Source organism: Xenopus laevis, chromosome 7S (genome assembly GCF_017654675.1).
Source record: "Xenopus laevis strain J_2021 chromosome 7S, Xenopus_laevis_v10.1, whole genome shotgun sequence".
In the NCBI taxonomy this organism is placed as follows: domain Eukaryota; kingdom Metazoa; phylum Chordata; class Amphibia; order Anura; family Pipidae; genus Xenopus; species Xenopus laevis.
Window position 1 is genome coordinate 94,037,149 of NC_054384.1, and position 26,731 is coordinate 94,063,879.

The following is a 26,731-nucleotide window of genomic DNA, read 5'->3' on the forward strand; positions in this document are numbered from 1 at the left end:
CTGAACTCCACTCTGAGATTCCAGGCGTATCTAGGAGAGCAAATAGGTACTTTTCCCAATTCTCAACCAAACTGGCTCCTCCCTGTCACTGCTCCATGTATCCCTTTGAGAATCACCGATCTAGAGTCAATTGAATCAGGATCTAGTAAATGTCCCACTGTTTTCTGAAGCGTTGGAGGAAACTGGAGTACCCATGAACTTACAGCAGTCACTGGAAGGCAACATGGCTTTAAACAGTGCTCTAGGACATATTCTGTACAATGGTATGATTTATTCATGTTTAAAGAAATTCACACACTATCTGCCTATGGCAAACATAAACTCTAGAGGGTTTTTGATTATTATGATATTTATCTAATCTCCTCTGCTGATGATCACACACATTGTCAGGCTTAAAAATCTACAGGTAAATGTTTTTTCTTTGTCCTCTGTTTGTACAGCAAGTCTCATTCGGAGCATCAGTCACGGGGATAAACAGAAAATATCTGATAAGGAGAAACTGAGACAAGCAAAACTGATTCCGGTAAATAGGGCAGCTGGAGCTGATTGGCTTGGTCTCTGGCAGTAAATAGGTTAACCCTTTAAATCCTTTAACAAATATGCCAAGCTTTCTTGTATGGGCCACTATGACTAGGGCTAGAATTACCACTTTCATGACAACTAAGGGGTCACAGACTGGGTGACACTGATACTTCATTTTACCCAACTGTTGCCATCTTGGTATCATGCAATGGCCTCACAGTCCTTTACCAAACGTTATTATCCCACTGTTACTATAGGCACAATCACTCCCTATTGTACCTGCTATCCCACAGTCACACTCCCTTCCCAGAGACTATTATCCACTGTTACTATAGGCACCATCTCTCCCTACTATACCTGCTATCCCACAGTCACACTCCCTTCCCAGAGACTATTATCCACTGTTACTATAGGCACCATCTCTCCCTACTATACCTGCTATCCCACAGTCACACTCCCTTCCCAGAGACTATTATCCTACTGTTACTATAGGCACCATCTCTCCCTACTATACCTGCTATACCACAGTCACACTCCCTTCCCAGAGACTATTATCCCACTGTTACTATAGACACCATCTCTCCCTACTATACCTGCTATCCCACAGCCACACTCCCTTCCCAGAGACTATTGTCCCACTGTTACTATAGGCACCATCTCTCCCTACTATACCTGCTATCCCACAGTCACACTCCCTTCCCAGAGACTATTATCCCACTGTTACTATAGGCACCATCTCTCCTTACTATACCTGCTGTCCCACAGTCACACTCTCTTCCCAGAGACTATTATCCCACTGTTACTATAGGCACCATCTCTCCCTACTATACCTGCTATCCCACAGTCACACTCCCTTCCCAGAGACTATTATCCCACTGTTACTATAGGCACCATCTCTCCTTACTATACCTGCTGTCCCACAGTCACACTCTCTTCCCAGAGACTATTATCCCACTGTTACTATAGACACCATCTCTCCCTACTATACCTGCTATCCCACAGTCACACTCCCTTCGGCAGGTTATTTAAGTTTGAATATATTTCTGTGTTTTTTTCAGTTATTACAGTTTTGCTAATGAAGGTGAATTGCCCTTTAAGCTGCTTGTCTAACTTCTCCCAAGGGACCTGTTGTCTAATTTGTTACAATTACTTATTTCCTTATCTCAAAATTGTTACAAAAGTATCTTATCTGCACCTGTGACTGTTCTGGTCTCTCTGCCAAAAGCCAATTAAGTTAAAAACATTGTATTTTTTTCTGGCTGTTCAGTGCAGAGAAAATCTGGACTTTCCAGTACAAATGTGGGATTGCGGGTTGAGCTGTCCAAAGCGGGACTGTCCCGCTGAAAACGGGACAGTTGGGAGGTATGGCAACTGCATAATGGTTATGTTTGTACTTCCACTGTTAAAGTAACTATAATTTGTGCAACATTTTTTTAAAAAAAATCCAGTTCCTTGCGCTGAGAGGAATGGAGGTCAGAGCTACCAGACTAGACAGGAGCTGTTCCATGTTGCATTGTGCCTGGGATAACAGATGGTTTGCAAACAGCCCAGAGCTCTTGGGTCCCAGTAATAGACTGCAGGTTTATCTGTGTTCATTGTTTATTTCCTTTTATACTGACAAACGGTCATATTTTTTATCTGACAGAAAATCCAACACAATCATTTTCCCCATAAATAGGTGGCCTAGAAAAAAATGCCCCAAACAAGAAAAGCGTGCCCAGTTGTAACCTCATTTGGAAAACTAAGGCTGGTGTATTCCTGCGATGCTGCCGCTGAACTGACCCAAGAGACCTTCTGCGCCAGATGCAGGCACGAGATATCTGCCATTGTTTCAGACAATAGCAGTGGAGTATAGAGAGGAATTCACTGAGCTTAAATGTGGAGACAGAGGCTATTCCTGCAACCACCGGGCCCTGGGGCCCCCGAGCTGCTGCCAACGAGCTCTGCCTTGACCAGTGATCAGCAATGTGCTAATAACAAATTAAGTCATGACAATCCTGGGCACTGTAAGAATGGGCATTTATTTTTATGAAGAACCTTGCATGCTTTGCTTCACATTAGAGGAATACTAAAACCAATTGGCCTCCAAAAGCATCTTGGAGTAAATACATAAAAGTGGTGTTAACTTGAAATTAGCATTTAAGTGGAGTAAAAATTTTCATAAATCAAGTAACACCAAATTCATGCAGAACAGAAGCAAGCAGATACCAATATAAACTCCGTGCTGTAGAGCTGAGAAATAAAATGGTTTATAATTTAGTTTAAAAAATGTAGTAGTAAAAAGGGAATTAATTACAAATTAACTCAGAAGTGTCCATCATACTAAAGGTTCATTTTAGGGCTTTAGAAGGGATGCTGGGAGTTGCAGCTCAACAGCTGGAGATATGAACAGTGCTAGAGTTAAAGGAGAGGGGGCTCTGGTAATACAGCATGGTTAGCCTCCTGCAACTGCAGGGTATATAAATCATGAATGTCCAACCTGCTGCACCAAACAAGCCAAAGTTTGCCCGATGTGGCCACATAAATGATGGGTTATATTTAACTGACCCACAGGAAAATAATCAGAATAAAGCAGGGGACTATATAGACCCAGAACTGCATCAATAGTATTCTGTCCTTGGTCAAGAGAATCTTGGTACGTTCTAGGAATGTGGCCAATTAGTAGATATCAGTCTGGCACGCCATCATTGTGACCTCATACAATAAGCTGCTGATTCAGTCTGGAATGGCTGAGCTGGCAGCTAATGTCAGCCTGGGTAGGATTAGCTTTACTCAATATAATCTGTCCTTTGTAATTTTATCTACCTGTTCCCCCTGGATCTGAAACTCTTATATAGGAGATGAAGCTCAGTTGCTGGCAATAGAACAGAGCGTCTGGCTAATTACTAACGCTTTTTATTACAGTATCCTAAAAATCCGATTAGCTTCCTATACTGTCTATGCCAACGCTGGGATGAAACTGCTGATTAATTCAGCTGAAAAAAATAAGTGTTTTTTTATCTGAATCACATTCCCCTAACCCCCCAAAAAGCTTTTAGCAAATCTAAGCTAAAGAGCCCTAGAAAGCAGCCTAAGAATTACAGGTCTTTTCCTTCAGGTCGACCTGAAGTGTAGCCCCACTCAAACAAATGAGTGTTTCCCAAGTCTAACATTGCTATTACTCCCTGAGTGAGCACAATAAGCCATGGGAGACTATCTTCAGAGCACTCTCATTTGAGCACTCCGTTCCAATCTAATATTACAAGTATTACTGTGTGTAGGTGGGGGAATTGGTTATGTAGTATAATTCAAAACACTTGCAATCCATGAAGAGAACTGGATCACAGTAGGGGCCAATGTAGACCCTGTTTACTAGCCAATCACACAAATATTATCTTATATATCAGGTGTAGTAATAGCAAGAATAATAGGGAGAGTTGTTGCCTGAAGAAGCATAATAGTCTCTGGGAAAGGACTGTGGCTGTGGGATAGCAGGTATAGTAGGGAGAGATGGTGTCTATAGTAACAGTGGGATAATAGTCTCTGGGAAGGGAGTGTGACTGTGGGATAGCAGGTATAGTAGGGAGAGATGGTGTCTATAGTAACAGTGGATAATAGTCTCTGGGAAGGGAGTGTGACTGTGGGATAGCAGGTATAGTAGGGAGAGGTGGTGCCTATAGTAACAGTGGATAATAGTCTCTGGGAAGGGAGTGTGACTGTGGGATAGCAGGTATAGTAGGGAGAGATGGTGCCTATAATAATAGTGGGATAATAGTCTCTGGGAAGGGAGTGTGACTATGGGATAGCAGGTATAGTAGGGAGAGATTGTGCCTATAGTAACAGTGGTATAATTATATCTGAGAAGGGACTGTTGCTGTGGGATAGCAGGTATAGTACGGAGAGATGGTGCCTATAGTAACAGTGGCATAATAGTCTCTGGGAAGGGACTGTGGCTGTGGGATAGCAGGTATAGTAGGGAGAGATTGTGCCTATAGTAACAGTGGGATAATAGTCTCTGGGAAGGGAGTGTGACTGTGGGATAGCAGGTATAGTAGGGAGAGATGGTGCCTATAGTAACAGTGTATAATAGTCTCTGGGAAGGGAGTGTGACTGTGGGATAGCAGGTATAGTAGGGAGAGATTGTGCCTATAGTAGCAGTGGGATAATAGTCTCTGGGAAGGGAGTGTGACTGTGGGATAGCAGGTATAGTAGGGAGAGATGGTGCCTATAGTAACAGTGGCATAATAGTCTCTGGGAAAGGAGTGTGGTTATGGGACAGCAGGTAAAGTATAGACACTGGCCTACTCCTGCGTAAATTCAGATTATGAGTGTTTAAAGAAGACATAAAGCCAAAAATAGAATAAGTATATAAATGCTGTATTTTATTTAATGAAGTTACTGTACTGGCTCAGAGGTTCTCAGCAGCTCTGTAACAGTCATGATTCAGGTCTTCAAAGTTGTCCACAGAAGCTTCCCACCTTGTATTTCTTTTTGTCAATTGCACTTTCATGCTCAGTGTACCCTGGGCTGCAGTTGAGAAGTGAAGCTTAGGGGTTTTGGGAAATCATTAACACATAAGCACAAACTAAAGTGAGCTGATGCTAGAGGGCTGATTATTAGTCAATTTTGATGACATATGCAGGGTCTCCATATTGTCATGTAATGTGAATTCAAAATTTTTACTAATCAGAGTTGTACCAAGACTTTTATATTGTTTATAGAAACTGTATATTGTGAGTCAGTCCTTAAAGGAGAACTAAAGCCCCCAAAGTAACAAAAGCCTCCCTTAAAGAGGTTGTTCACCTTCTAAACACTTTTTTCAATTCAGTTGTTTTCAGATTGTTCCCCAGAAATAAAGACTTTTTTTCAGTTACTTTCCATTATTTATTTTTTACTGTTTTTCCAAAATCTAAGTTTAACGGTGAATGTCCCTGTCTCTGGTGTTTGAGTCTGACAGCTCAGTAATTCAGGTGCAGACTCTAAACTGTTACAATTTTGCAACATTTAGTTGATACATTTCTCAGCAGCATCTCTAGAGTATTAACAACTATTGTATCAATTCTAACAGCTGCCTTTAATGAAACCCAGAGATTCTGCTCAGCAGGGACAAAGATAAGAAATGTATCAGCTAAATGTATCCATTTAGAACAGTTTACAGGGTCGGCGACCCCCCCCCCCAGAGCTGCTTCAGGAGGTGAAAAATGACACTTTACACTTCAATATTAGAAAAACGGTCACACATAGAAAATAGAAAGTCATTGGAAAAAGTCATTATTTCTGGTGATCTATCTGAAAACAACTAGTTGTTTGAAGGTGAACCAACCCTTTAACTGCCTGCCATTGCCCACCTCCCCTCTCTCTCCCCACACCTAAAGAAAAAACTGACCCTGAAATGCAGAGCAGTGCAGCAGAGTTCCCAAGCACCCTCTTCTGCCCTTTCGTATTCTTCCGGGACTCTTCACCGATACGAAGACTGTGGAAGTATGGACAGTTGGGCCTAGTCAGGAATCTGCTTGATCTGCGCATGCTCCCATCAGCATTTAGGGGGGAGTGGGGAGAGAGAGAGAGGGGAGGTGGCTTAGTTCTCCTTTAAGTTCAGGTAACTGTAAGCAGCCCAGAGCATGGACTGTAAATTAGTGGAAAAGATTATGAGGAGCATCATTGGAGGCTCAGATCTTCCCTGCTATGGGGCGGTGGTAGATTTGAGCTGGTGCAGAAGCTAAATACATAACATGTAGCGTTTCTAGCCTAATTATTGGTTGATCTTTAGTTCTCCTTTAAGCCCTGAATGTACCGCGTACCATGTGTCATTTAATAGCGGATCAGTCCCTATGACCACGCTGTTATGGGCACTGGGCTGGAAGCAGATAATTGCCGCTCTTGATAAAGTCGCATTGTTTAAATCCTATTTAAGGGATTATCCAGCAGAGTTTGTAACTACTGGAGCATCCAGTTTAAAGGGCCGTGTTCAGCTTGACATTAAATTTAAGCAGCTCCTACAATAAAGGCTTGGGAATCCCCACCTCGTACCAGGCTATGGCACACAGGCTGGCGTGTGTTTTTATTCATTTTGAAATTCTCCCCTCCAAGCCTCAAGCGGTGAAAGCGACCGGACTGTCTGCAAAACCTAATCTCTTCCTTCTAAGGTAACAGCAGAGCAGGGGGATTTAGAAATCCAATAAAGAGCTTACAGGAACACTGGTTACATATTTCAGCATCTAAGATAGAGGTACATGAGATTTTGTAAGTTTCCCTTTATGTCTTCCTTGGCTTGTCATTGTTTCTGCCCTCACTAGTCCATTTGGCAGAAAAAGCCTTCCTATAAAGAACAAATAACATTCCCTCTGCCTACAGCTTTAACCGTGGCTGAGCTATAACTCAGAAACAAACATGGCTGCAAAGAAACCAGCACAGTCAGTGGTGATATTGTGAGACGAATTACACTTGGGCTTCATATTTTATTTCTCGTGACTTTTGAGCTGTTCGCCTTTCAGTTCTGCCTTCCTTCAGGCTGATATTATAAAAATTAATCTGGGGGTTAAAACCATTCTCATTCTACTCACACCCTCTCCTGTTCATCTTCCAGCCTGCCAATCAAACCACTGCCTGGTTTTTAGCATCAGTGTGACCCAGAAAGCTGATCCGCAGGATACTAAATGTTAATATCAAGGTCAGCTATACCTTTCAGCTATGACTATTGGGTCATTTACTATGTCCCCTGATCAGGGTTGTCCTGCTTCCCCTGCAATCCGTTTTTGTGTCCCTTTGTGCTCTTGCACTACTGCCCAGTGGTCTATAAAACACCCCTATTTTTTGCATTAGACAAAATGTTATCCCTCTATTTTCATACTGAGAGCCATTTGGGTAATTATTTAATCTAACAAAAATATTGTTTTCCTTTTGGGGCACAGAAGAGTGTTCCCCAACCACATTGCACTGCTCTCTTGTAGATGAGCTGGTAACAAATATTAGAGACTGCTACATGTATATATTGGGACAATGGATGATACATTGTGACAGTGGGTAACAGGCAGTAATTTAGTGAGACGCGCCGTGGTACAATATTATAATTGGTGATGTGCGCTGATACCGTGTGACATGATCTGGAATAGCCTGACGTGTAATAAAAGGAGGTAAGGTGGAAGGGTGCAAGCCAGCAGGCACTGATATCTCCTAACATGTTCTGACTTGCTGTGACATAATAACATTATATGCTGTTAAATGCAGAATGATTTGGGGAACTGTGCTTCATTATGACTCTTGATTGTCTGATGGTGCTTTCTTAATATGAGCTTTCTTAATAAAGGGGATGTGTGGGAATTTGTTAGACACCCAACCTTGTCTTTGACCAATATACTCTTCTTTGAAAAAAGAGTACAGCCAAGGGTACTTTTTATCAGAGCACGAAACTATCATCTTCTTACAGGTTTCCATTGGGCCACCTTCGGCAGACAAACAGTATGTTCAGTAGAGTGATGTCCCGGTCTTTACTGTAATTACATGTAACCACAAGGAACACCAGGGTACAAATAATGAAAATGGCATTGTACCATCCTACTGGAAAGTGCCCTGGGCTGGTGCATTTTTTTAAAGGAGGAGATCCAACCTTGGGTAGAAAGTAAATGACTATAGTTACTGGGGGAGGCCTAAAAAATTGCTATTATCAGTAACCTTGGTTTTCCTTCTCCTTTAAATTAAATGTTATTATCGTATAGCTGGACATATCCTATGCTACCTTTCATTTGGGATTCAGGGTTGATTTTGCATGTTTTTTTTTGATTTATTAGCATTCCTGTTTCTGCCTTTTCCCAACCTGCTTTCTGTTGGCTAGGGTCACTGACCCTGGCAACCAAAATAAACAAATTACCTGCAAGGGTTCGCAATTATTGCTATTCTTAGTTTTTACTGCATATCTGTTCTTTCAGGTTCTGCTATTTATCTTTCATTCTGACTTCCAAACTGGTGCCCCATAGCAAGGGTAATTATGCCCTAGCAACGAGATAGTAGTTAAATTTCCAAGCCTGAGGGATGCAAAAAAAAAATAGAACAAACACAAAAAATGAGAAATGTCATGAAAATGACAAATGGTCTTATAATACTTCTGCTTACATCATAGCAACTACTGAACTACCCCTATGAGCATCAGCTGGATGACCCCAGGTTTGGTAACTGGTGATTGTGGCTCATTAGTAATCTCTGGGCCAACTCCGCCATTGAAAGTAAATGGAGACACTATATTTCCTTGCTGAAGCAATCCAGGTAAAAAGCTCCTGCAAAAGTCATCAGAGCTTGTTTGTAGAGTTTTCCCAAGGGATCTTTGGAATGGACTTTAGACTGTAATATAGCAGTGATATATTGGTGGAGTCTGGGTTCCTTAGCGGAAGCTGTACAGCTACTATAAAAGCAGAGTTCCACCACAGCAGTATCCAATGAGAGTACTTGTCTCTTATTCAAGCCCTATAAGACCTTTCTTGAGCTTTCCTTGAACATTAGATGACTTATTCATTAGGAACCTGGTTTTCTTATGTATGCAGCCAGAAGGCAGCTTTTAAGGGTGATGACACATTCTTTGAGAGTGGAAATCCCCTTTAACATTTCATTAAGGGCCTTATGTTATAGGCAGGTGGCAAAACACTCCAAATTGCCCCTGAATTGATTTGAAACACGAATTACCGGGACCTTGACATTGCATTCACAGGCTAGAAGATTATCATTAATAAGCAATTGCCACATGACCTGGAACTGGGAGGGCACAGCAGTGTCCAGGTGAGGTGTCTCAACTTAGCCAGTGCCCTTATGCCAAGCCTTCAGCTTTCAGCATGCAGTAAAATATGTAAGTGATGGAGAGTAACTGAATTTCCATGTAGGAGTGTTTTTCTATGCCCCAGGGAATGTGTTAGCTAGCTAACCTGGGTTCTTTTTTCCAGAGGGGACAGGGATTAGCAGGAGTAGTTCCCAGAGGTTATAAAAAGGGATGCTCCCATGTGTTTGGCCTCTCACTTTCTGGTGCACCCACTCGCTGGAGGAGGTGGTGTATGGCTGGGAGGGCCTGAGGTGGATATAGGCCTCAGTATAGGAGCAAGCAAGTGTCAGGTCAGAAAGTTTAATAGGTCACTATAGGAGTGACAGATAGGTTCAGGAAAGTTAGTGAGCAGCTAAGGCTCCAACGAGGAGTTTAGTGAAGGTTTAGCACCCTGAAGTGACAAGGCTGCCAGGTTAGGGACTCAGGTGGTTAGTTAGGCCCAGGGATAGAGAGATCCTTGGAGCGTAAAACCAATGAGGATTGTGCACCAAAGGCAGACAAGGCCACTCAATCGCAAAAGCTGACTAACAATAGATCAGACAGTATCTGTGAGTAATATATTTGTGTAAATGAACTGCTGCTACGACTTGTTCGTGGAGTGTACCATCTGAGCATTCACCTTGAATATGTGATTGACTATTGAGAAGTGTACCATCAGTTCAATAAATTGCTCTGCTGTTTTAAAGAACCACTGGAGCCCAAAATATTTTTTTCAAGAGTGAATACTTTGTGCTTATACGAGAGTGGCAATCCCTTCCTCCATACCATAAGCGGGGGCCCCACCTGAAGATAAAGAGTCTAATTATATTGCCTACCAGAAGTTGCTGGGAGTTGGACCCCTTGCCGGGTTCTGGAACCAATGTAAATTAAGGCAGACACTGACCCATCCACCTGTTACATCTAAATGTGTTTGTGGAATGTAAAACCCTCTAATACGTTGATATATATATGTATCAACTAAAATCAGTACACAGTTGGATAAATACAATGGAGTGTACATGGTGATGCTTGGCTTCCATGATTGCAGTGCTGATTCACTTTTGAAGAAGCAGCCATTGGGGCAGATTCAATAAAGGGAAAATTGTCACCAGAGACGACTTTGCCAGGTGCAAATTCATTACCAATTAACTAATTCACAACGCTGGCGACTTTTCACTAGCGATACTTCTTCAGCGCAAGCATTTCATTGCCAAGATTCGCTAGCGTTCATTTGTGCCTAGCGAAAATTCACTAGTAATCTTATGCTTAGGTCAGTTTGAATAGGGGAGGCGCATAAAAGTCATTTACACATCTTTTTTAGAGATGATGTGCATGCTTGAAGTGGCCACTTTTTATCACGTTTTTTTTTTTACACTTTTTATGAAAACGGATATGATGTCACTGTCAGTTTGAGGAAGATGTAGCTTCGTTTCAGCAGTTCGCCTGGTCTGAGGTGTAGACAGAAACTCTGGCGAAAGAGGTAATTTGCGGAGCGAAAAGTCACCTGGTGATAGAGTGCAAACAAACAATAGCAACGGTCTCTTTCACTAGCCAATTGTCGTCTGCCCCTGTAAGTGAATTGGCGATGTCCCTGCGGATGGGATTTCTGGCGGAAAGTCGCTAGCGTTAGCCACTTTGCCCTCTAGTAAATCTGCCCCATAAATGCACTCCCGCATATGCATTCCCATATAAAAAGTACAATTACACCAAAAAATGTGAGGCAGCATCCTAAAATATGTACTTTTAGGGAGGGATGGGTGCATTTTTTTCACCTTGTTTCGCTGCAGAAATGATGCCCATAGAGTATGGCGTTGCGTTACTAAAGGGTGAATTGTGTTTTTCTGGCAAAAATTAGCCAGTATGCCACCTTCTTTAAACTGGAAGTAGCTGGTTGGGGGAGTTGATCTGGATAAGCTTGACCAATGAGGGCCGGCCAGCCCAGACTGACCCTGCATATACTTCAACAGTGTTAGGGGCTGCATGTTTGGCATCAATATCAATGAAGGGAGCTAACCATGGTACTGTTTGGAAAAGCAATGTCAAAATGTAAAAATCTGTGCATTTTTTGCAAGGCAATTGGAGGGAATTTCATTAAAATTGTTCAAATTACAATAAATGCGTATCAAAACAAAAAAGCAAAGATCAAACAAACATCAGAAAGACATTTTTTTTGTAAGATTCAGAAAATTCACATTCTTTTGTTTTGATAAATGCAATATCTCTACATGATGATTTCTGTAATTGTCTCAATTGATAGACTAGTTCGACTGGTAGCCATTCTACATCTCATCTGCAATAGGTGGTAACATATTACAGCTATAATAATATACAGAGTTGCTCTGTCTCTGTCACTGACTCTCTGACCTTTGATAACTCCATATGAGAATTCTGAAAAATCCAAATTCGTTAAACGAATTTTTTAATGAACATGAGACTGGGCATTCCAACAAAAAATGCTCTTGAGATTCTTCAACTTTATAACCCCAAGGACATTCTATCCACAACATTTAAGTACCTTAAATTCCAGTCCTGGATAAAAGGCAATGCCCATTCTCTAACACTAATTTCCCACAGAGACTCCTTCCCCTGCACCACCCCTCCAAAGTTAAACTTAAGAAAAATGCAGGAAAGTGATCCCTCTTTTTACTGGGTTGCGCCTACTCCCCCAAAGTATTTGGAAGAACAGGCTCTGGATCTGGGCATAGAGAGACTCTGGCAACAGAAAAACGTATGAAACAAAGAGAAAAAGTGAAACCAGGAAAGTTGTAATAATGTCAATCTTTTCTGTATAGGTCAGCTTCCATGATTTCAACCACTGAACCTTTGCTAGACTAGCATTTAGTCTGCCTTCCCAATTTGCCTTAGTGAGGTTTTTCTGAATTTAATCCCCAGAATTCTAACAAAACCTGAGGCCACTTGGAATTTCTCAAGTTTAAAACTTGGTTCCCCCTTTTAAGTTGAAAAAACTTCCAACTTTTCCTGGTTGATCCGAGACCTTAGAGTAACTTTTGAAGAAAAACCTTTCCTCCTCCTCAGGTTTTGATATTATCAGAGTGACATCATCCACGTACGAAAGAGACCTAAAGGATCACCCCAATGGAAAAGGCAATCCCTCAAACCCACAATCCTTCAGTCTCTTTAGAAACAGATCTAAAGAAAAAACATACAGGAATGGACTCAAAGGACATCCGTCTCTCACACCAGCTCTCACCAAAAAATCCTCACCTTTCCAACCGTTAATCAGCGGGAAGCTCTTTGCTCCGTCATACAAAACTCTAATCCATGGAATAAATTATTTTGCCTAATCCAAAAACAGAAAGTATTTACCCCACTGCCGTGCTTTACTCCTCTCCAATGCTTCCCTTAGTGAATGAAACGCACCAAAGATTTTCCACCCTTCTAACAAACAGTACTGAGATGCAGAGAGAAAAGTATCTGCCACTGCACCTAACCTTTGTGAAAGAATCTTAGCCAGAATCTTTCTGTCACAATTGAAAAAGACAATCAGCCTCCAATTCTCAATGTGCCTCAAATCCTTCCCCTTCAATATCAGAACTAAAGAGGAGGATTTGGAGGACATGGATGATGACTGCATGATGTTTCTCTATTAGACAGGCATTAAAAACTTGGGGTAACAATGGAACCAGAGCTTCCTTAAAAGTGATATAGAACTCCGCTGTGAACCCATCTGGTCCAGGAGTCTTTTTCTTTGGTTGCTTATCAATTTCCTTTCCTACTTCCTCCTCTGTTATTTCTAATACAAACAAATTAATAGTATTAGACACAGGGGTTGCCTCAAAGGCCATTGGAGGGGTCATGTGCTGTGCTACAAAGTCACTGTGCTCAATTTACTGCAGGTAACTCTAAATCTGTCCAAATCCTGAATGTATTGCCATTTAAAATTCAGTTTGTCATGGGTGCTAACAGTGGTCAATGTTGTGCCAGACTGGTGATCATTAGCAGCATAAGTCTACATGAAAGTAAGCTGTCTCTGTTGGGTTTTCAGTAGTACAAGAATCAAGAATGCTGCAAGGGAGACAGAGGAAACAACAGAAGGGAGTCACAGAGTGCACATGTACACTAATATCAGCATATCCATAACTCTCTATGTAAAGGGCATCCAAGCTTTCAATCCAAGCAATACCACAGTACAAGAGATTCAAAATCCATAAATCTTCCTTCCAATAAACAATGAGGTTACTACGTGCCTGGGATGTCCCACTCCACATTGCCACACACAGTTAGGATGAGAGACATGGGGTAGGCTAACATGGAAAGGTTGCTAATGAGATTTAAAAGTGGCTGCTCTATCATTATGATGGAAGTTTGCCAGCCTGAACCTGCCGAAATAGATTTTGGCGAAAAGGGTAACGAATAGAAACTTTTTAAATAAGCGGATATTCTCTTGTTCGCCTGAGCGAAAATTCTCCTGGCAAAATGGTACAAAAGTTCTCTAAGGTTTTTCACTAGCGAAGTGTGTTACTCGCCTTTTAGTTAACTGGCGAAGTGGCTGCGAATTGTCTTTTTGGTGAATTTTCACAAAAAAACACAATCTGCTCTTTAATAAATCTGATCCAATCGGAGGTGCCCTTGCCTTATTCAGTGCTTTCTGGATGCGGGTTTCTAGATTTTATAACTGTACTACACAGAAATAACCACTGCTATGTTGCTTTCCATTAACGACGTGCTGGTCACCCAAGACCCACAGGATTGTCAGGTTTGGGTTTGGGTGACCAGGGGCGGGTCTATAAATAGAGGTGGATTGGTTGGGCGGGGGTTGGGATAAGACAGTAAAGGCCTTACATTCTTTGCATTAACTTTTAGTATGATGTAGAGAGTCATATTCTGAGACAATTTCCCATTGGTTTTAATTTTTATCATTTGTGGTTTTTGAGTTATTTAGCTTTTTATTCAGCAGCTCTCCAGTTTGCAAATTCAGTCTGAATTACCCTAACAACCATGCACTGAATTAAATAAGAGACTAGAATCTAAATAGGAGAGGACCTGTATAGAAAGATAAGTAAATAAAAGTAGCAATGACAATACATTTGTAGCTTTACAGATCATTTGTTTTTTTTTAGATGGGGTCAGTGACCCCCCCCCCCATTTGAAAGCTGGGAAGTGTCAGAAGAAAAAGGCAAATAATTTTAAAAAACTATAAAAAAATAAATAATGAATATCAACTGAAATATTTCTTAGAATAACACACTAACACACTTAAAGCTAACTTAAAGGTAAACCACCCCTTTAACGATACTGATGAACACTAGGGTTGTTTTGTATGATGTCTATGAAAGTTGGATAGTTACAGGTACACACATAAATACGATAAACATGCAGAAACAAATACTGTAAGCACTTAAGGTTTCTTGTTAAGGGTGAAGGAAAGGCATATTTAATTGGGGGTGCCAAAAGTTTGGCACCCCCAAATGATTATATAGTAAATACTCCAAGGCTACTTCTAATATCGTCATATTTTCCAACAAGGAGTACTTTATTTATTATAATACACAGGTTTTAGTGAGTCATGACAAAAATGACATCATTACTAGTGATGGGCAAATTAATTACCGGCGAATTTGTGTGATTCGCCGCCCGCGAAACGCCCACGAAAATTTGCGGCAAAAATTCGCTGGCGTCAAAAACGGGCGCCGGCGTCAAAAAAACATTTCGCAAATTTTTCGCGAAATGGCGCAAATTCGCCCATCACTAATCATTACTGTCCATTTATAACTGATGACATTGCTACTCACCGTTTATAAGGATATAATACACAAAAGCCATGAATATCTTCTAAATTATTTCCTTATAAACCGTGAGTCATCAGTTATAAACGGTGAGTACTGATGTCATTTTTGTCACATGACTCACTGAAACTTGTGTATTATAATAAATAAAGTACCCCCAGTTGCAAAATATGAGGATATTAGAAGTTACCTTGGAGTTCCATGACCTGTATAAAAACACTCGGCCTTTGGCCTCGTGTTTTTATATGGTCATGAAACTCCTCGGTAACTTATAAGATCCCTATATTTTACAAGAGGGGGTACTTTATTCACTATATAATTTACAAGATATTCATGGCTTTTGTGTATTATATCTACTTACCTCATACCCGGGGCTGGTGCTCCTATCAGGAGAAAATTGCACTGGTCCAGGTTTCTTCCAGCGAGCAACACGGAGCGATCGGCTTCCTTCTTCTTCTTTCTTCAAATTTCCTGGGGCAGACACATGCGCAGTAGAATGATATCCAACATCATTCGATATCCGAATAATATCCAAATGATAGCCGACTTCTTCGTTAAAGTTCTGTTTCTTTCGCACTACTACGCATGCACACCCACACAAAGAAAAAAGAAGCTGGAAGCTGATCGTTCCGTGCTGCTCGCTTGAAGAATCCTGGGCCGGTGCTCTTTTCTGCTGAAAGGAGTAAGTAAATACTAACTTTTGGCATCCCCAAGTTTCGCCTTTCCTTCTCATTTAAGTCATAATTTCTGGAAAATACTTTGAACTTTTAATCTTTATGTTTGCACCTGAATACGCTATGCACAACCCTTTATATTTGTATAGAGGTGTCAGTGTCTGTATCCACATCTCTCACCTATGTACACAGCGAGAGAACTGTGCATATGCAAATGACCGCGTCTGTACGCATAGGGCACCCTGTGTACATCAGACAACTGTAGAATTTCTGTGAGCCCTTAAGGATAGGGAATCAATTCACAGTATGGCCTTGTCAAGTACAGAATTAACATGCACAGTCATGTGTACATGGGATTTCTTATTTATAAATAACCAACTTTACAAATGAAGATATAAGCATATAGCACATATACTTATACACATACACACATATTTATATATAGTTGATAATGCAGGTCAAGGAACACCCTTATAAATGTATACAGGTCTTCACATTGCAATGTTAGAACTTCAAACCTCCAGAGATGTCATCACTGGGAGCTCACAGTGCTGCTACTAAATGTTTCAAAATCGTGTTGCCTTTCAACACTGGCGCGTGTGAGAAGACTACAAACCTCATGAATGCAGCAGACAAGCTCCTCATCCCTCGTTTGGAGCCATTTTCTCAATGAAAACAACGAGTTGAAGATGACTACAGATGCCATGAGGCACTGCGAGGGAAGAAGCAGCCAGTCCTTGCTGTTCCTCTAGCATCAGTGCACTAATATGGGGAACTATTATAAATTCTATATTGTACCATGAGTTTATTCTTTACGTGAGTACAGCACTTTAGGCCTATGACACACACAGGACAGACTGAGCGTGTTTCTTGAAGCACTCCCAAATCACCCTCTGTTCTCTCCCATTGATTTGAATGTTTAATTCCTAAGAAGCATAAACGAACCAGCCCAGCTCATGGGATATGAGAACATACTGTGTATTGAAGTAAGAATGGACAATGATTACCAAAACAAATCTTATACATGAAACTGTTTGCAGTGGTGGATTCATGATTAATGACATGAGGGCCCCTAGGCTACATCCACACAGGCATCCCCATCTAGGTTACTTCAGATTAAGGCACACGTGCAGGACCGGGTTTACATAGCAGGCAACCCTTGGCCCGTTGACGTTCGTCGCCCCTGTCCCCTCTTTTTTATTCGCGAAAATTTTCATTATCGGGACCTGAAAAATGGGGATTGACACTCAGGAAATTTAAAAAACTATTTTATCTCCTGCGCATCTCCAGTGTTTCTGAACCAATGTGGGTGTGGTTGGGCAGCATGCCGCCCCCTAAAATCCTGCTGCCCTAGGCCCGGGCCTTGGTAGCCTTTCCACAAATGCAGGCCTGCACACCTGCACCGGAGTTCTCTACTCCAGGTTGGATTCGGCACACCAGGGACATCACTGGATCTGCATGCATCTGGGTGCACGCATGAACACACCTTGCCTGCATCTTTCTCCAAGCAGGTGCGCCCAACTGGACCCAGCAGGGCAAATAAATATCAAAAGAAAATAGAAATAATAATTGAAAAAAAGCTAGATGGGCGCCTGATTACACTGGGTCCCTAGGCTGTAGCCTAGGGTAGCCTGTGCATTAATCCACTCCAGACTGTTAGTAGTAACCATTTCTATGGCATAATGGATCCTCCCTTCCCTTATCCTATCGCATAGGTCACAACACTCCAAGGTAACCTTTAGAAGCAGGGATGTCATTATTATTATTATTATTATTATTATTATTATTATTAATTAACAAGCATAAAGTTATAAAGCGCCAGGGCTGAAACTAGCGGTAGGCAAAAGAGGCAGGTGACTAGGGTGCAAATCTCTAGGGGCGCCAGGCCATATCTTCTTTGCCTCCTACCCCCTAGTCCGGTCCCCGTCTCTCCCCTGTGGACTCTCCTCAATTGTCCTTTGCAGTACCCCCGGCCCGCAGTAAGGTTTTTCACCTCTATTCCTGCAGACAAACGCCCATTTGCGCAGGCGCTTATATGCATGTCAGGGGGTGAAAGCACCAAAAGCACCAACATATTCTGCAGCACTGTCATCAGATCACATCATCACAATAAATCAGATCACATGCAAATACTGACCAATACAGAAGGTAAAGAGGGTCCTGCTCATTAGAGCCCACAATCTAAAAGTTGTGCCATCAACCTTCGAGTTTTATTTGAATTAAAAAATATTTTACAACTCTCATACTTTACTAAAGTGGGGGTCTACTTTTAGTAATGTTGTTCCATAACAACATTAAAGAATTGTTAGCATTCTGTCTTGAGATCTAATGATCTCCAGCTACTGGCAGATCCCGATCTACCTTTTGGGCACCCCTGCTCTACAGCCTTGGACAGATAGTTCAGCAACAGCTGAAGGACATCAGGTCAGTTAGAACTGCACTTTGAGAATACTGGGCGTTTACTGCCTTTCATGTAAGCTGCTCTATAATGCTGTATAATCTATTTTACATGATTATAAATTGAGAATAATAACAATATTAGTTTAACGACTATAGACAGGCTCAATCCCTGTGCTGGATCATTATATGGACCCCTTCCCCTTCACTAACATTCTGCTAACTACTCCCAGTCCTATTAACTTTCCCAAGTAAAACTAATGGAAATAATTAATTATACGATAATTATAAAGTTCTGAAATCACTGTATATGTCCATTTGATAGAGAGGTTTTATTGTGACAGCCTTTAGTACAAACTGGATGTGGCAGCCCACTCTATAGAAAGCCTGTGTCTGCCACTGGCTAGTGATGGAGACTGAATGGCAACACAGTGCACTACTTTAGAACAATAATATCAAACACATGAATGTATATTACTGGACTCAGCAGGTTTCTACACAAGCCCCATGCTGCACAGAAGGCTGCCCGCTCCTTTATAGCAGAGACAGCAGTGTAGGGAGGTAAAGAAACCTGTATATAGGGGAAAGATCACAGTAAATAAGAGCAAAGCAATGATCCCTGGCAGGATTCAGTAGGCACCAAAGCAGTGCTACTTTCACAACAGTTATGCATCTTTTTGCAGAGCAATGGCAGAAGTGTGTTGATGTGCAGGGAACTGTATATCAGTATATAGCAAGCACTTATATCTGCAGGATGCCGCATGTAGGTAGATTCTGGCAGGGACTGCTGAAAGCAGTGAATTTGTGTGCAGATTACTTTGTATTAATTAGCTTTTTGCTGAGTACTGCTATCAGTGTGTTTATGTGCAGAGCGGCACAAAGCGGAGCCTGTAGGAGACATACCAGTAGTTGTGGGTGGGGAGAACCTAGCAAGCTCTGAGTAACACCACATATTTATTTCTTGGCTGTAGAGCCAGTGCCTTTAGTTATAAACACCTCTGGAAGGGAAGAGAGGCTGTTAAATAGGTGGATAATTAGGCAATGGGGCTCAGCATTGGAAATGGTGACATAAACAGCCTCCCAAGAGTATTAGTTGGTTGTTGCCCATGCGCCATGTGCACAATTCTTTATGGTGAAACTCTCTGCTAACCAAATCTGCCTGAGCCATACCTTTATCCAATCTCATGTCATCATTTCATTTGAGAGGCACATTTTGTTGAAATCAGAAGAAAAACTGGTATGGTGAAGTCAAAGAAAGTAAAATGCACACAGGTTGCAGGTTCAAGTGTCTAACGCACAAGTGTAATATAAGGATATTAACATAAAGTATTTATAAAGTGCACTCTATAGAGGTGACAAGTCTAGTAAGAACCTACACAATGTATTGTACTGTATAGAGGTACTGAAAGAGCTCAGACATCCTTTGATCCTTTTACACCATTGACTAGTAGGAAGGAGCTATTGTAGCACCACAAAATAAGAGGGGCAACAAGAAGGATCGTAGTAGTTATAGAACATAATATCATAGTACAAAATAGGAACAACTAATGGAACTATTTCAATGGGTTGTTCTTTTAGCATGTAGAGAGTGATATTCTGAGATAATTTGCAATTGGTTTTAATTTTTGTGGTATTTGAGTTATTTAGCTTTTTATTCAGCAGCTCTCCAGTTTGCAATTTCAGCAATTTGGTAGGTAAGGTCCAAATTACCCTGAATATGAGACCAGAATATGAATAGAGAGGGCATTACTTGAAAGATGATGAAAAAGTAACAATAGCAATAAATGTGCCTCTTTACTGAGCATTGGTTTTTAGATGGGGTCAGTGACCCCCATTTGAAAGCTGGAAAGAAACAGAAGAAAATATCAAATAATTAAAAAAAATGAAAAAAAAAATATTAATAAAGACAAATTGAGAGGGTGCTTAAAAATCGTCATTTTATAACATAACGAAAATTAACTTGAACATGAACCACTCTTTAATTGGAAAGCAATCAAAATCGAAATTTATTATACCCCGAGGATGGAAACAGTCTGAATCCAAAAATCCGCCATCTCAGACCTGCTGAGGTTGTTTATAGGTCAATGGGAGAGGTCCCTATCCTATTTGGAAGTTTCTGTGGTCTGTGCTGAATTTAGCCCAAAATTCAGACTATTTCGGACTTTTTGGGCAAAAACCTGAAAAATTCTGGCTTTTTGGGAAAAAGCCCGAAAAAATCGCACGATTGGGGAAAAAACTCTGTGTTTTTTTAATAATAAATAAGGTCACATTGTAGATTCTAGTTTGGTCTGACTTTTTTATTTAAAAAAATCTGATAAATTGGATTTCATAACTTATCTAAATTTCAGCAATACATTGATTTATAAATTATGTTAAGAAGAGGGTTTACAGGTGTTCTGTACACCGTATTTTGTTGACGCAAAGCTGTACTTTGAGTTCCCACGCATAACACTGCGCATTTATATTGGTACAAAGCACTATGAGAGATGGCTACATTTCTAGCGGACTATATTATGGGTTTAGTGTTAGTGAGGAGTAGGTGGGTATTGAATTATATACAGTATATATTATACTGAGTCTAGTACATTAATAGTGTCAGACTGGCCCACCGGGATACCAGGAAAACTCCCGGTGGGCCCAGGTGCTGCTAAAGATTTGGCCTATTTCATGGCCATTTCCTATTTCTTTAAGAGGCTAAATAGATGGAATAATATATTATAGTATGTAAAGAAAAGAGACTAGGAGAATAATGGTTGAATGAGGAGAATAATAATAATAATAGTACTGAGAGTGACCCCTGGTCTATAGTTTTTTGGTGGGCCCCTGGTCTAAGGTTTTTGGGTGGGCCCCTGGTGTCCCAGTCCAACACTGATAGTAGACAAGGTACAGTGCACTAATGTTGGTATATAAAGGTAAGCATACATTATAAAGTACAGTAGGCATAGTGCATAAATGTTGATGAATATGTGTGACTATAACTATAGTATGATAGAGTAGGTAGAAATATGTTCATATTGGTGAACACGTGCATTACATTAAATAGTAGAGTTATAGCACATTCACTGCTGCTGGTTAATAAGGTGCAAGTGTTATAATTTCCACAAAAAGGTACAAATGCATTATATAGTAGATAAGAGTGTGTGCACTAATGTTGGTGAGCAGGTGTGTATTGCAATTCTGGACAACATTTTCCATATAGTGAGTAGGGTTGCCACCTTTTCCAGAAAAAAATACCGGCCTTCCTATATATTTATCTTTTTCCCCTATTAATAACATTGGGATCAAACATTAATTTTCCAACTGTGTAGCAATGAGAGGCTACATTATATTAAATTATTATGTTATTTAACATATACAGGGGAATCTGAAAGCCATGAAATACCGGGGGTCACATGTTGCAGCACAACTCTTGCTGGGCACCAATACATGAGCAAGCAGTAAATGCCCAGTACGCTATACATACAGAGCTGTTGAGATAGTACACTAGTTTAGTACGTGCATGTGCATTACACTAGCATTAGGGCAGGTACAGTGCTCTAGAGGACAGTAACTACATGTAGGAATGCAATGAAAGGATCAGTTCTGCCTAAATCTTTAGGGTTCTGCCAACCAATTCTGAACCCTTAAGGTCATGTGACTTTAAAGCTTGGGACAAATGAAAGCAACAGTCTTTTGTTTCTTGTCTATTTTTGTCAAATTTAAATATGCAAATTAGTGTCCAGATTTGGTTCAGTCTATACTTAAGTATATTCACGTCTCGTTAGTAGTACATGCCCATTCACCATAGAGATTTGCTGGTACAATACACCATTGTTAGAATATGTGCAACGGACTAAACAGCATATCAGGAACAAATCTGTTTGTGAGTATAGTAGTGTGAGCCATGTACACTAGTTAGTATGTGTGCAGTGGTACATTAGCTGAGATGTACAGTAGGTACCCGTACTAATAGTGTGTGCAAAAAGCAATGAACTATAGGGCTCAAGTAAACTTATCCCAACTAACCAATCTGATTTTTGCTCTCATTTTATTACTTTTACTATAGTGTTTAAAGCTAACTGCTGATTGGTTGCTACTGGCAACTGCACTGAACAAGGTAGCCCCTATGTTACTTAAACAGTTCTACTGGCAAATGCAATGCACTTGTGTAACTGTGTACAGAATAGTATGTGGAAAGCAAGAATACATGCCTTCATTAAGCACTGTGTAAGGATTCTGTATGTTGTGTAAGTGAACTGAGTACAGACTGAAGAGTAACTCATGGTATATGTAGATTAGTTTGTATTTCAGCATGTATAGTGCAAATGTGCATTTACACTGCATATATTATTGAACCACAAGTCCCAGCAATCTGTAGTACAGGGAGCTGCAGAGAGCAAGCTATACAAGAATACATATAGAATGTATACATACACATCCTGGATGAACACTGATATGATTATACAAAATAAAACCAATTGTAGTAAGAACATATATCCAATTAGATCTTCTTTCATGTGAATTTTGTAAAAATTGCTGTAATCAGCCCCCCATAGTGATCAATGCATATACCTGTATGTACACTGTACTGTCAACAATATTAACCAATATATGTTATGATTGTTTCCTAGCTTCTCATGTGATAACCTAAGGTCAGTGGTGCCTCGGTGCTCTGTCACTCTCCCACTGTACACAAGAGCAGGCCTGCATGCGCAAGATGACAGGAGTGGGAGCAGGCTGAAGCAAGAGACCCCAAGAACTCAGGGCCTTCCAGTAGGGTTAGAGATGAAGGAAGCATGCAAAGGTAGTCAAACATTTTACTAATCTCCCCCCAACACACACACTCATGTTGCAGCTGTATCACCCTCCTCTCAGACTCCCCCCTTTTTTTCTTCAAACCCAAACCTGACAGTGCTCAGAGCTTCCCCTGCACCGCCATATTTAAAGGGGCCTCCAAGGAAAGAGCTTCTTCCCCACCCCACAATCCCAACCATCAAAATCAAGGGTGTGCAACCCCCTCTCATGGAGAAAAAAAGAAAGAGGTACTCACAGATAGCTGAAGATGCAGCAAGAGAGAGGTGCCAGCTGGGGAGAGCTCTGTTCCTTGATCTCTTAGTAGCCCACACACACCAATGGGGGGTTGAAGAAAAGCTAGTGGGAGACACAGAGTGCGGAGAGTAGTTGGGGGAGAGAATCACACCCCCTTCCAAGATCCCCTCAAGACAAACTGCAAGGAAGCCATCCTGACCTCCCTTTACACAATCCTACTCTCGATTCCTACTCAGTCTCCCGGAGACGGCGCGAAGAAGGGGTGGGGGATTCCAACTCAATCACGTCCTTTTAGGGGGGAGAGGATGCTCACACTCTCTATCCCCCCAGCCAGCCTAGGCAAGACACGGGTAATGTCATTAAGGCACAGAGTCCCACAGGAGAGGGGGGCTTCCGCTGACGTGACGGGGCAAATGGGAGAAGAAGAAGCAAATCCAGCACCCCAGCCTCAAGCAGCAATCAGGAGAAGCTCACAGTAATTGTCACACTGGAGAATTGCAGGGCTGCAAACCGGAGAAGCTTAAAATTGGACATCCTGATGGTCCCTCAGGAGAGAGATGGAGGAGAGCGAAGGCTCCTGATAGAGTGGAGGCTGAAGGGAAAATAATGGAGGAATCTGCAAGAGAGGAACACAGAGTAGCAAAATGGGGTGAAAGTGAGAGAGTAGAATCCAGTGATAAGTAGGAAAATAATACAATGAAATTCTCAAATGAGAATGACTGGTGAAATCCCAAAGATGGGGTTGGATTGAATGGACCTGAGAAACAGAGATGAGTGAGTGATCACTGGAGAGTCCTGAGTTATTGCCTTGATGATTGGAATGTCTTGTAAACCAGGGTGGAGGAGGGAAGGCCGGTTATGCAGGGTCCTGAGTTAATTATTCTTTTCTCCTCGCCTCCCCCTTTGCCTTTAGGAAAAGAACTGTTCCCTTCAGGATCCAAAAGAAAAGAGGGGAAGAGCCTTAGTTTGGCTAGGGAAGAGCAGATGGAATATCCAGACCAGAGAGGTGGAGAGAGAGAGAGAGATAGAGTGAGAGAGAGAGGGGCCCCTGGTCCAGAACTGCAGGAGAGGGATTGCCGTGCTGCTTGCAGCTAAGCGCCTAGTGCTGCCAGATGATGCTGTGTGTAGGCAGGGAGGATGCTGTGCTTGGATACAGGAGGATGCAGGGACAGCAGTGAAGGAAGAGGTGCTGTGTATTTTAGTAGGAGGGAGAGCATGGGGAGTCAGGGGAGGGCACCCAGAGTAGGGTACAGACACTTTGCATAATCAGAGATGCCGGTTTGTGGAGTGATGTGCAGTCTCCCCTTTTCTTTGTCTAACCCCTCTGCTACCCACTTCCTCCGCTCTCCCTCCCAGCTCAAGACTCACTCCTCCTCCTCACATCTCCCCCATTCCTCCCAGTTTGCTCCCTCATTTATCTCACTCACAGCCTCTCCTCTCCCTGTCACTCTCCTTCCATTCTATGGCTCACTTCTCCTTCACTGGGCCCCTGCACCTTATCCCCATTTCTCTCTCTCTCTCTCTCTCTCTCTCTCTCTCGCTCTCTCTCTCTCTCTCTCTCTTTCTCTCTCCCTCTCTCTCTCTCTCTCTCTCTCTCCCCCCCCCTCTCTCTCTCTCTCTCTCTCTCTCTCTCATGCCCAGGCTCTTTCCCTTGTTACATTTACATCATGAAATAAACTGTAATCTTTGCCAATTTCCCAACCCCCTTCTCCATTCATAAAAAGTGGCTGGTGGGGGGGGGGGAGTTGGATTCATTTCAAGGCGAAGGAGGACGGCCTTACTAATGGTATCATTGATTCTGTGTGGGTCAATAAGTGTCACCCCCCCACCACCCCAATAATATCTGCTCAGTAAGCTGCATGGCTACTTTGTATAGGCAAAATATTTACACTATAAACTAAACTGTCTTTAAAGGGTAAAGCAGGGGGGGTCCACCTAGTCCACACTCTTTGGGGGTGGGGGGCACTGCAGAGCAATAATTGTATTCATTGGATATATATATTTTTTTAAACTATTTGCCCCCTCCAATAATTTCTGAAACTGTGGGGTAGTATATCATAAAGCAAGGTGGTGTAAGGGAGTTAACTGTGAGATAGTGTGTATTGTAAGGCAAGTGTCAGCTGTTCTGTCTGTAGGATTGTGTGTACAATAAATGACCTTACCCTTTACAAATGGGTAGCTGAGTAGGAATTAAGCAATATTTAATTTACCTAATTAAATCAGTATGGCAGCTTCTTTTAGTCAACAAAAGAAATGCATCTATCTGCGTAGAATAACCTGCTCCTGCTTGTTTTATAAAATAATTAAAGTGACAGTACACCCTGATTATACTTCCTATTGATATCATTATGCCTTTTGTATCTTCCTTTGAAGAAAATAAGCCTTTCTTCCGGGCATCACATGAGACTCGTCTCCATCTCAAACCAAAGGGAAAGGCATTAAGTGACACGGCTCTTTCTCGTATAGTTAATTAATCTCTTCTGGGAAAACACAGGAATGTCATTGTTTCATTAGTGTTGTTAGATTAGACATTTCTGTAAGATCAATTTGCAGAATGGAACAGACCAGAACAGTGGAACCAACTAACCATCGGGCCAGGAGCCGATGGGGGAATAAAAGGGGAAAAAATCAGTATAGTATAAAAATATGCATTTCAAGATGTATTATTCTTCAACAGTAGTTTTTCAATTAATGACTTTAATTACATTCACGTAAAACACTATAAATACTAAAAACCAGTAAAGGATCATGGGCTGGAAGAACCCCTGGTTTTGATGCATCAGAAGGCTGAGCAGGTGTCCAGCCTATGACTTCACAGGTGTGACTGACTATAACCTTCAGCTGTGGGTAGAATGGTGTGAGAGTTGTAGTTCAGCAACATCTGGAGGGCAACAGGTTAGAAATATCAGTTCTAACACAGTATAATAGTATAAATAATAGTACTGGTTTTTTCAGCATTCCTCCACCAAGGAGCTCTTGTGATTCTAGGGTCAGGCAGCAAGTACCCTCTGTTCTCTACCTTAAAACCAACCCCGAGGAACCAGCCATAAGGACTGCTGCAAACAGGCCCGGATTTTTGGAAAGGCTGTCTAGGCTAGGGCCTAGGGTGGCAAGCTTTTAGTGGGGCGGCATGCTGCCCAACCACACCCACATTGGTTCAAAAACACTGGGGATGCTCAGGAGATACAATCATTTTTTAAATTTCCTGTGCGCCAATTCCCATTGCAACTCTCCAGGGTTGATTACTTGAGCTGTTGATTACTACTTACAGATGTATTAGAAGAATAGTTCTATAACTCTATATAGCACTATAACTCTTAATACATTCCGTTTTAACAAAGACTTTGGGTTGGGTGGTTGTGGTTCTTGAAGATTTACTGAAGAAATAAATAGATGAGTATGTACTTCTTTATACACAAAATATTAATGGCATTATATCACATCATGCATAAGTGCTAGAATGCACTCATTGAGCTCAAGGGCCCGCCACCCCAGCTTCTGATACCCCCATTCTACCATATAGGTGCCCCTGGACCTGTGCATAAAGTTGTAGTTTTAGAGGGGGTGATCCACAGATTTCTATATCATAAATAAATGTCACC

The 26,731-nt window shown here is 41.5% G+C and overlaps 1 protein-coding gene across 1 annotated transcript in view; it reads right to left on the reverse strand.

Moving 5' to 3' along the window:
* The window catches only part of grik5.S (glutamate receptor, ionotropic, kainate 5 S homeolog), a 119,237-nt gene extending 95,161 nt beyond the window's left edge, over positions 1-24,076 (reverse strand). Inside the window, exon 1 of the mRNA XM_018228108.2 lies at positions 23,131-24,076. The gene's annotated coding sequence lies outside the window, so the exon portion shown is untranslated. The remainder of the gene's footprint in view (positions 1-23,130) is intronic.
* Between the last annotated feature and the right edge of the window lie 2,655 nt (positions 24,077-26,731).